The sequence below is a fragment of the Pygocentrus nattereri genome, chromosome 13 (genome assembly GCF_015220715.1).
Source record: "Pygocentrus nattereri isolate fPygNat1 chromosome 13, fPygNat1.pri, whole genome shotgun sequence".
NCBI classification, from domain to species: Eukaryota; Metazoa; Chordata; class Actinopteri; order Characiformes; family Serrasalmidae; genus Pygocentrus; species Pygocentrus nattereri.
The window spans coordinates 7,942,179-7,953,626 of NC_051223.1; positions in this window are offsets into that span (position 1 = coordinate 7,942,179).

Sequence of the window (11,448 nt, forward strand, 5' to 3'; positions counted from 1 at the left end):
CGTGGAAAAAGTGATTTAAGCTTCACAACTGGACCTTACAACCACTGCTGTACCTTTGAGGGTCCATTAACATTGTTTGTACCTTGATGAATGGAAAATGTATCTGCACTATATCTTTATTTCTAACCGTTTAAATAGTAATAACCCCCCTTTCTCCTCTGTTTTTGCCCTACACCTCTCTGCCATTAACAGAATTAAAAATATATATAGGCTTTAGGCCAGGCAAGTCAAACCTGGACCACAAGTCTGCGGAGATAGTCATTTACCCTCATCCGACGTCCTGAATTCAGTTCAGGAAGGCCTTGCTAATTAGCTGATGACCTGAATCAGGTGTTTAATGAAGCAGTGTGCTGATGTCTGCAAGGACTGGAGCCTGACGCAGGTGTTTTAAACTCAAGATTACAATTAAACTCAGGCATCAGGCAAGGTCTTCTTAATGACTTCATGGAATAACGTTCTGTAAGGAAGCTTTCAGAGATGGACGTCTGGTTCCTATCACCACCACTGTGAACTATGTTGAGTGTGTAAGTTTCTCTAGAACAGAGCATTTCACACCAAACCTCTCTGAATGACTCAGTTTACATCTCAAACATTTAATTATGCACAATTATGCACAAATTCCCTGTTAATCCTAAGGTAAAGCCAGGTTTCACTAAGGCACTGTGACATTATTCGTTGTATTGTTGCGTTTGACTGATTCTCTTGACCGTGATGTTGGGATATGCAAACACTCTGTATAGTAGTTTTTAATGAAGGTGTTTTTCCCTTTCTGTAAGAGGGGGTTTGTAATTTTCTTATTAAGAAGTGACATTATGTTGGATATTGTTTCTCATTTTTTTTTAGACTGTAGCACTTAGAAGTGTAAATATGTATTCAGTATCACAAGTGCCTGAGAGAATGTCAGGTCTATGTTGTACCATTCATTCTGTTCGCCTTGTGTGTTTGTTTTGTTAATAATTTGTGCGTTTTCCATGTTACTGTTAAGGCATGTAATCTTAAGTGTAACTGGTCAGTGCTAAGGTTGTAATCAGCCCCCAACCTTTGGACAGTCTGCCATATCTTTTCACTGAGCTCCAAAACAGCTAATATTTCTTTTGTGCTTCGTTCTTTTTTTATTTTTTTCACTGTTAGACGTTGCTAAGGCCACTTTGGTTCCCTGCAAAAAGGCACACTGCTTTCTGACAATCATTCGAAGGTCTTTATGCAGATGTTCCGCATGGATATGTGTGAGAAGGTACAAGATGCAGAGTGATGGGTGGGCCAAGCTGAAGAAATGATGATTTTGAATCTTGCACTTAGCAGAAGTAGCATGGTCGGAAAGCAAGGGATGGAGAGATCATGAAAGAAGTGGAGAGATTGATAGGAGCGTGTTGGTTTGTGGGTATTATCTCGGGACAGTTCTAAAAAAAAAAAACAACGTACAAACTGAAAACATGTGAATGTTCCTTGTATTTACTAATATGTACACTGTATCATATTAATGTGAATTTGCTAGAGTTCATCTGGTTTGATGGAGTTAAACTATTAAAAACAAGAAGGTGAATAAACAGATTCAGATTGCAACACTATGTGAGTAAAGGTTCTTTTTTTGTAGGAATAAGATTTAAGTAGGAATAAGATTCTCGCATAGTTCAGCAGAAAACATTTGACAGAAGCCTCAAAAACAAACAAAAAAAAAACGTGTGGGGAGTAATGATGGATGGAAATGCAAGCCAACTTTAACAAAACTACACTCTCAGAAATAAAGGTAGTAAACTGTCACTGGGGTGGGACCCTCAAGGGTCCATCTCAGTACCTTTAGTCAGGGAACACAACTGAACTATAATCCACTGAAATGATATGTTCTAAGCTGTACTGACCCCACACACCCTGCCTCGCATCCAGGCTTTTATTCTACTCTTCTGTTTTAAAACATTCTGTTATGAAAAAGTGCAAATATGGACTTTTTTGATGGAAAAAACATATTTGAGGTACACAATTAAACTTACAAAACACTGAGGGAACATTTAGATTGTTTGTACCTCTCATGCTCCAGGGCATATTTTGGTTTTTCTGTCTGAATTTACATGACCAAATCATAAGGCAAATTGTTGAGTAACTGCATGAAATGTAAATTTTAATTTTATTTACTTTTTTTTGTAAAAGCTCCCCTCAGTTAAACAGAACATGTTTTATGATCTACACACATCACTATATGCTTACGATTTACTGCTGAAAGCCAAAAATCTCCGATGCTCTTTGTGTTATTTTATAAAAGTAATGTTTACAGAGCAGATCACTGAAGAGATGCCGTCTGTTTATAGTTCATAGCCCAGATTTGGGGTAAAAACGGGCCGACTTTCAGGAGAAAAACAGAGTTCAGCTTCTTTTGTTATAAGGGTTTAAAATGACATCGCCATCTATTAGACTGGAGAGAAGAGCTACAGCCTCATATGATGTCCAGCTTCTGAATGTAGCTTATGAAATATGAAAGTTATGAAGAACATGACGAAGTGTGATTTGGAACCACCGGTGGTCTCAAGGAGCTTAAGAGGCTACACAAAGAAACACATTGAGCAAACTTAACACAGGGCAGGCACAGAACCACAGTATGTAATAAAGAGACATATGTAGAGTAGAAAACCAAGGACTGAAACAAAGGGTTCGATATAGGCTACAAACAATAGGGAACACCTGGGAGAGGGAGGAGACAGAGACTACAAACAGGTGAGCATCCTAATAGGGAAGGCAGGACAGGGGAGGCACAAAGGAAGCCAAAACAAAAGCACATGGCTAAAAACACAGGGAAAGAAACAGGCACACTCAGGAGAATTCCTGAGTGCTTTCAGTTTTTCAAAGGGGATCTGTAGGGATATTTTTCCACATCCAAAGTTCAGTCTCTGAATTTGGTTTAGCATTGTTGGCTTCTAGAATCCCAGCAATCCTAAACACATTCAGTAGACACGGCTACATGCAACCTAATAATCCGTTAACAATCCAAGTAACGGCTCAATCGGAATGGAATACATCCATGTAAAGACCCCAATCGGAATAGTCTAGTCTAATTGAGGCCATTCAGAATACAGATTAAACAAGGTGGGTAATACTTTAAATATTCCATTAAATAGAAGAATAATATCTGTGTAAATGCCTGTATCTGATTACATTCCCTATCGGAAAGTTTAAGTCTGTTCTGCATGTGTGTCTTGTCATAGTGAAAGTTTATAACATTCAGAGGTGGACGAAGTACACACATCATGTTCTTGAGTTAAAGTAGAGATATCCAGGATAAAATATTACTCCAGTAAAAGTAGAAGTCCTTACTCTAGACCTCAACTTGAGTAAAAGTACAAAAGTATTTGGCTTCAAAGGTACTTAAGTATCTAAAGTAAAAGTACTAAAAGAGTAATTCTGGCTCTGATGTCCTGTTATCATTTTTATAACAAGACTCGCTTCATGAACTCATTTTAGGTGAAAATCCTCCAGCGTCTCTCTTGGTAAACCAGTCTTTTAATAGAACGTCATTAATTAGTGACACTGACGTCTATTAAAATGATCATAAGCACAAAACACTGAAGGTAAACCGTTTCCATCAGGGAGAACCGAGTGGCTCTGAAATCACTTTTACAAACAAGCAAAGTTTCAGTTTAAGATTTATTTACAACTTAGTTCCAAGTTTAAGTTTAATAAAAACTGGCTTTAAACTCAGGATCACAAATGAGCTCCTTTACTATGTTGATCTGTAGGCCTCTGTTCATAAACATAAACTAACCGAAACTAATTTACAATAGAATGAAAATGTTTGCATGAATTAAAAAAAAAGAAACATGCCAGTCACGACTGCATATGTGGACATATTTCTATATTGTGGTCTATTTACACAAAGTTAGGTTAGTTCATCGTTTAGGTAGACGTATGTGCTCCCAAATTTTTACGCTGCTGCGCTGACGTTGAACCGTGTGCTGTACTGGATCGGTATGACCATAAGGTCAAAACCAGCTCAGAACAAAGTGACCGCTGTGCCCTGATTGATGTTCTTGCTTTGCACTTCTTTTGTTTTGACATGTTACGTTTTTATACACAGAAACCAAAAGGAACAACAGATTTCTCAAAATGTAGAGGAGGAAAAAGTCAGATATTTGACTTTGAAATGTAGTGGAGTGAAAGTAAAAAGTTGCCCAAAATGGAAAAACTTCAGTACAGTACAAAAAATTACTTAAGTACAGAAACCAATTACATTTACTTAGTTACTGTCCACCACTGATAACGTTCAACATGGTGGAGCAGAAACTGGTCTGCAGAGGAGACAAGCAAACAGGCTGTTAAGGAGTATTTAACTAATGACTTTCTCACTTCCCATAACTGGGGTGGCCAGAAAGGGTGGCCAGAGTCACCCTGAAACGAAACATGGCCACCCTGTCTGGCCACGCCTGACTACATCTCTGTCCAAGGTTGAATGTACTGAGGACACAACTGTCTAATGTGACTAATAAGTCTGAGACAAGTGGCAGAAATATGACCTTACACAATGCATGGCAATCAGCTGCCTTGTTCAAGGCTCATTCAGTTGGGAGTCTGAAGCCATCAATCACAGAGGAACACACAGGAACAAGGACTTGTTAGTTTAAGCATTGAAATCATTCCATAGTGTCAAAGGGGACACACATGCATGGACACATAAGAAAAGGAAGAAAAGGAGCTGTCACACAGGAAAAGGCCCTCATATCATCAACTGGACTACATTTGTGCTTCTAACACTTCCTCACGTGCAACTTCTTTGAAATCAATTTATCAAAAAATATGAAGAATTTACAAAACGATGAAGAGAAATCCCATAAACATCAACTGAGACTTCAGTAACTTTTCATGCAAGGAGAACATGTGAATCCATGCCTCTTCAGCCCTCCCGAGCAGGGGACTCACAAGTATAACTAACAGTATCAGTGAGTCCCTCACTGTCCACACCAGGCATTCATTCCTATGGAGGCCCATTTCCATGTTTATCCTCCTCTGTTTATGGCAGCAGCATGTTAAAATGTTGACATTCTTATTCGCTCAATTTTTGACCTGGTATCTCAAAATAATGCCATTTTCTCCAACTTTTGAGTTACTATTTAAAAATGTCAAAATAATGACATATTTGCTCAGATTTTTTACTTAGTGTCTTATAATGAGATTTTAAAAACATATGTGCTACTATCTCAAAACAACGACTTTTTAGATTATTGTCTCAAAATACTGACATTTCACCAATTTTTGACTTAGTATCTTTGAGGCACAATCTCAAAACATTGACTGATTTCATTTATTTATTGGTTTAATGTCTTCTGAATAATGACACTGTCTCATACTTTTGAGCTACTATCTTGAAGGCATGACTTATTTTCTTGAACTGTCGGCTATTTCTCAAAACAATGACTTATTTACTCAAAATTTAACTTGGTGTCTCAAAATAATGACACATTTTCAAACTTTTGGGCTACTGTTTCAAAATAATGGCTTATTTCCTCAAATATTTTATTTGGGTCATAGAATAATGACATTTTCCCAAACATTTATAAGCTAGTATCGCAAAATAATGACTCATTTTCTGAAGTTAAAATGTAATAATAGTGACTTTTTTATGTCTTACAATGTCAAAGATGAAATTCCAACATGATGTCAAAATAATGGTTACATTTTGAGAAAGTAAGTCTTTATTTCATGATACATGAGTCATATCTTTCTTGAAGCATGTCTTGTAAAACAAAGAGATCATTTGTAGGAAGCTATATAAAATGTAAGATGTATCCAGAATGATGAAGAGAGCTGTAGATGATACTGTAATAAATGACAAAGCTGTGCATCATGAGGTTCTAATGAGAATGATATCCCAAATGCCTTAAACTTTTTTGTAATTACATAATATTATGAGTCTTATACTATATCAAATAAATAAAACGGAATATATATATATATATATATGAAATATGCTCACACGCTGTACTATAGCTCCTATTTCTGTGGTTGTTTTCTCCCCTACTTCCTATTTCTAGTACATTTCAATGTTTTGCAGTAAACATATGTCTATGACTACACCATGTGCCTGTTCACTGACCCCTGCTATGGACTATAACTGGGATTATCGCAAAGGCTCTAATAAACAGATAGCACATCCATGCAACTGCCTCAGGCTCCCTTTTGTTACACTCCTGTGTTATAATAACAGAATAGAACGAAAAGTCAAGTCACATGAGCCAAGCCAAAATACCTCCAGAAAGTAAACAGAAAATATACATACTACTTAAATTTAGTTTGAATACTAGTGTTACATCATCTGGTTATACGTCTCTGCTGTGTGTCAACAGGTTTCAGTTGTATAGTTCACATACGTGAACTGTCTGACCTCCCCTCAACATCATCATGACTTCATTATTGTGTCCATTAGAACCTCCGCCAGGATCAGAGGGAGGGAATTGGATATCCCAAAATATGAACAAGACGCAAACCTGCTTATCTCCTCCTCTAATTCCACTGTAATCAAAAGGGATCTCCTAATGAGGACCACATTCCCGCACTCTCCACTAACAAAACTTTGCTGTTGCCCCAGTGGACATGTCTCAGTGGATTTTGCCTGATCTATGGCAGGAACCATCCGCAGTCGTGAGAGGGGAATGGGATACGGGGGCATGAGGGGGCTGACTAGAGCAGAAATCATAGTTAAGCAGGGCCAATCCCAGTGTGTTCAAAAATGTACACCTATGTCATTTCTACAATGCTAGTATACAAATGTTTGCCAGGTGCCTGATTGCTGTCCTGTGATTGCTGTCGCCATCTCTTGAGGCTGTCAATTTCCTCCCACTGTTTCTCGTGGCCATCATTGGAGCCTGGGGGACAGGTGTTTGGCACAGAGTTATAATGAACTAAGTTGTGTTCTGGGCCCCTTTTAAAATGAGTTGAGGGGGAAATGGATTAAAGTGACCTAAAAATAAACAATTCTTGGCCATATCATGGATTGAAATTCTAGACACGCTCAGCCGAAAAAAAAAAAAAAATATATGGTTCTGTGTTAACACTGCTAGCTTTTATGGTTCTGTGTTAACAATGATAGCTTTTATGGTTCTTTGTTAACAATGATAGCTTTTATGGTTCTGTGTTAACACTGTTAGCTTTTATGGTTCTGTGTTAACACTGCTAGCTTTTATTGTTCTGTGTTAACACTGCTAGCTTTTATGGTTCTGTGTTAACACTGTTAGCTTTTATGGTTCTGTGTTAACCCTGCTAGCTTTTATGGTTCTGTGTTAACACTGCTAGCTTTTATGGTTCTGTGTTAACACTGTTAGCTTTTATGGTCCTGTGTTAACCCTGCTAGCTTTTATGGTTCTGTGTTAACACTGTTAGCTTTTATGGTTCTGTGTTAACACTGCTAGCTGTTATGGTTCTGTGTTAACACTGCTAGCTTTTATGGTTCTGTGTAAACACTGCTAGCTTTTATGGTTCTGTGTTAACACTGTTAGCTTTTATTGTTATGTGTTAACCCTGCTAGCTTTTATTGTTCTGTGTTAACACTGTTAGCTTTTATGGTTCTGTGTTAACACTGCTAGCTTTTATGGTTCTGTGTTAACACTGCTAGCTGTTATGGTTCTGTGTTAACACTGCTAGCTTTTATGGTTCTGTGATAACACTGATAGCTTTTATGGTTCTGTGTTAACACTGTTAGCTTTTATGGTTCTGTGTTAACACTGCTAGCTTTTATGGTTCTGTGTTAACACTGTTAGCTTTTATGGTTCTGTGTTAACACTGATAGCTTTTATGGTTCTGTGTTAACACTGTTAGCTTTTATGTTTCTGTGTTAACACTGCTAGCTTTTATGATTCTGTGTTAACACTGTTAGCTTTTATGGTTCTGCGTTAACACTGCTAGCTTTTATGGTTCTGTGTTAACACTGTTAGCTTTTATGGTTCTGTTTTAACACTGCTAGCTTTTATGGTTCTGTGTTAACACTGCTAGCTTTTATGGTTCTGTGTTAATCAAATCAAATCAAATCAAATTTATTTATATAGCGCTTTTTACAACTGATGTTGTCACAAAGCAGCTTTACAAAAATGGGAATCACAGCACAGAGAATCAGACAAAACACTGAACATAATATACAGAATATACAGAATATACAGAACCCCCGTGAGCGCTGAGGCAAGGAAAAACTCCCTCAGAGCTGGAGGAGGAAGAAACCTCGGGAGGACCAAGACTCACATCTAAAGGGGGGACCATCCTACCACTGGTCAGACAACTTATAAGTTAAACATTGAAAAGTCAATTTTACATCCACGCAGTTCTAATATATTCAGGTGTGTATAATCAACAGTGGAAACAATTAGAGTTCATATAGATTTGGATGTGATCTGTAATGGAGAAGCTGCGTTCCAGAAACTTCCATCAGTCTGGTCAATCAGGGGGACAGGGGGACTTGAGGGTGGGACATCCATCAGTATTGGGCCGGACCGGTGGACAGTCAGTAACTCGGAGGAAGGAAAGATTTAGGAATTAGTTTAGACTGGATTTATGAAGAACAGAAAATGTAAAAAATTATCAGAGTGTGACTAATGACTCCGGCAGGTCTGAATATAACAGCCTAACTAAAGGGAGAGAGCCAGAAGGTAACATAGACACGGAGGCTCCCTGAGACACTGGCATTCACCCACTCCACCGTTCACAAACCTGAGTGACTGCATGTAGTGAGTGACAGCAGCACCAGCATCTCAGTTTACCCACAATTCACTATGTCCATGAACCCCTGGATCTGCAGCCTTATCTAAAGGGAATTAACATTAACTACCAAAAGCTAAACTAAACAAGTAAGTTTTTAGTCTAGACTTAAAGATTGAGACTGTGTCTGAGTCCCGAACATTATCGGGGAGATTATTCCAGAGTTGGGGCGCTTTATAAGAGAAAGCTCTTCCTCCTGCAGAGCTTCTCTGAATTTTGGGAACTACTAGGAAGCCAGCACCCTGTGATCTAAGTAATCGTGGTGGTTCATAATAGGAGATAAGGTCTCTCAGATACTCAGGAGCGAGCCCATGTAGGGCTTTATACGTTAACAGGAGAATTTTATAGTCTATGCGGAATTTGACTGGAAGCCAGTGAAGAGCTGATAGGACTGGACTAATATGGTCAAATTTTCTAGTTTTAGTAAGGACCCTGGCTGCAGCATTTTGAACTAGCTGAAGTTTATTTAAGTTACTGCTAGAACATCCTGACAGTAGCGCATTACAGTAGTCTAGCCTTGACGTAATGAAGGCATGTACTAATTCTTCTGCGTCATGTAAGGATAAAGCATTTCTTAGCTTGGCAATGTTACGGAGATGTAGAAAAGCTGTTTTAGTAACATTAGATATGTGTTTATCAAATGCTAGATCTGAATCTATGATAACGCCAAGATTTTTAGCTGTTGAACCAGGTGTGACTGAGAAGTCGGCCAGATTCAACATTAGGTGTGATAATTTATTTCTAGCAGCTTTAGGGCCTAATAGAAGAACTTCTGTTTTATCACTATTTAATAGAAGAAAGTTGTGTGACATCCATGATTTCACATCTTTTACGCAATCCTCCATTTTCTTTATTCTCTGTTTGTCATCAGGTTTGGCTGATATGAAGAGCTGCGTGTCGTCTGCATAACAATGAAAATTAACATTATGTTTTCTAATAACTTTGCCCAGGGGGAGCATGTATAACGTAAATAATAACGGTCCTAAGATAGAGCCTTGTGGAACTCCATATCAAACCTTTGTATAATTGGAGGGTATATTATTTACCCTCACAAACTGAAAACGATCGGTCAAGTATGATTTGAACCACGATAAGGCAGTTCCAGTTATACCGACCATTTTCTCTAATCTTTCTAGGAGGATATTATGATCTATTGTATCAAAAGCTGCGCTCAGATCAAGAAGTACCAGTAAAGAAACGCAGCCTTGGTCAGCGGCAAGAAGCAGATCATTTGTTATCTTAACTAGAGCTGTCTCAGTGCTATGATGAGGCCTAAATCCAGATTGGAATTTTTCATAGATCTGGTTTCTTTGCAGATAAGAGCCAAGTTGTTGGGCCACGGCCTTTTCTAAAATCTTAGAAATAAATGGTTAAAACTGTTAGCTTGTATGGTTCTGTGTTAACTATGTTACCTTTTATGGTTCTGTGTTAATACTTCTAGCTTTCATGGTTCTGTGTTAACAATGATAGCTTTTATGGTTCTGTGTTAACACTGCTAGCCTTTATGGCTCTGTGTTAACACTGCTAGCTTTTATGGTTCTGTGTTAAAACTGTGTTAGCTTTTTTCTTTCCATTTTAACACAGTGTTAGCCTTTTTGATTCCCTGTCATCATTGTGTTAGTATTTTGGGTTTATGTTTGGCAACATTTGAGTATTTTTGGTTATCTATTCTTTATTATCAACATGCAAGCTTTACTGGCTAACACTTTACTTCAACCCTGCTACATAAATCTGACATAGCCATGCTAAAACATCTCATGGCAGATGTCACGTTGGTGTCATGACAAATTTTGTTCAGTAACATTGTTAGTGTTATCATCATCAGTAATTGAAAAGGCAGATGAGGTCATTTATGTCACAACGGTTATATTACATGCTAACGTTCACTAAATGTAAGGTAGCTAGCCCTAATGACAACAAATATTATGGCATGTTATGACAATTAATAGCAAGGGTAGCATGACACTTACATTACTGGACATAATCTATCATGACAATTCATTTAAAATCATAACATTGTTAGCAACATGTTTGCATTGCTTATGTTAATATACACTCTTCTAACATACCACTGCTTTAGTTTAGCAGCAAATTCCAGTGAGAATAGCTTGGCATGAGTACAGCCCTCAGTGTTAGCTCTGTAGTGAAGACATGTTGAAGAATCCCCAGTTGGCCGTTAACACTGAGTTGACCTCTGGTTCTCACAGCTCTGGTATTGCTTCTGAGGGATTTTGGGTATTAGGAAAGGTGTTGACATTGCCGACCTTTCATTCCATCTGCGATTCTGCAGCTCAGGGTCAATAATAAGGTCTCCTCTCAACAGATTAAAAGAGAGAGGGGCAGAGAGAGAAAGAGGGACAGTTAGTGATATGCTAAATCGCACCTGATCCCTCATTATTCATCCTCTGCCCTCTCCATTCTCTGCCCGTATTTCCCCCTCATTGTTCCCTCATGTCTCCCTGCTCTCTCCATCCTCACATTTCCTTCTCCTTCCCTGGCTTATTGTTTGCTCCCAAACCTCTGATCTTTTCACAGTTCTGTGTGCTCCGGCTCTATATACCTTATTTAGCAATGCACGATGAGATAATGTCCACCAGACCAGTAACAGGATATGCATGTTAAAAAGAAAGAGAGGGCAGGAGGAGAGAGACAGTCTAATCTTGTACTGTGGCCTGAGCAAATTTCATTAGTGCTGTTATTGTAATTGAATTTTTTTTTTTTTAT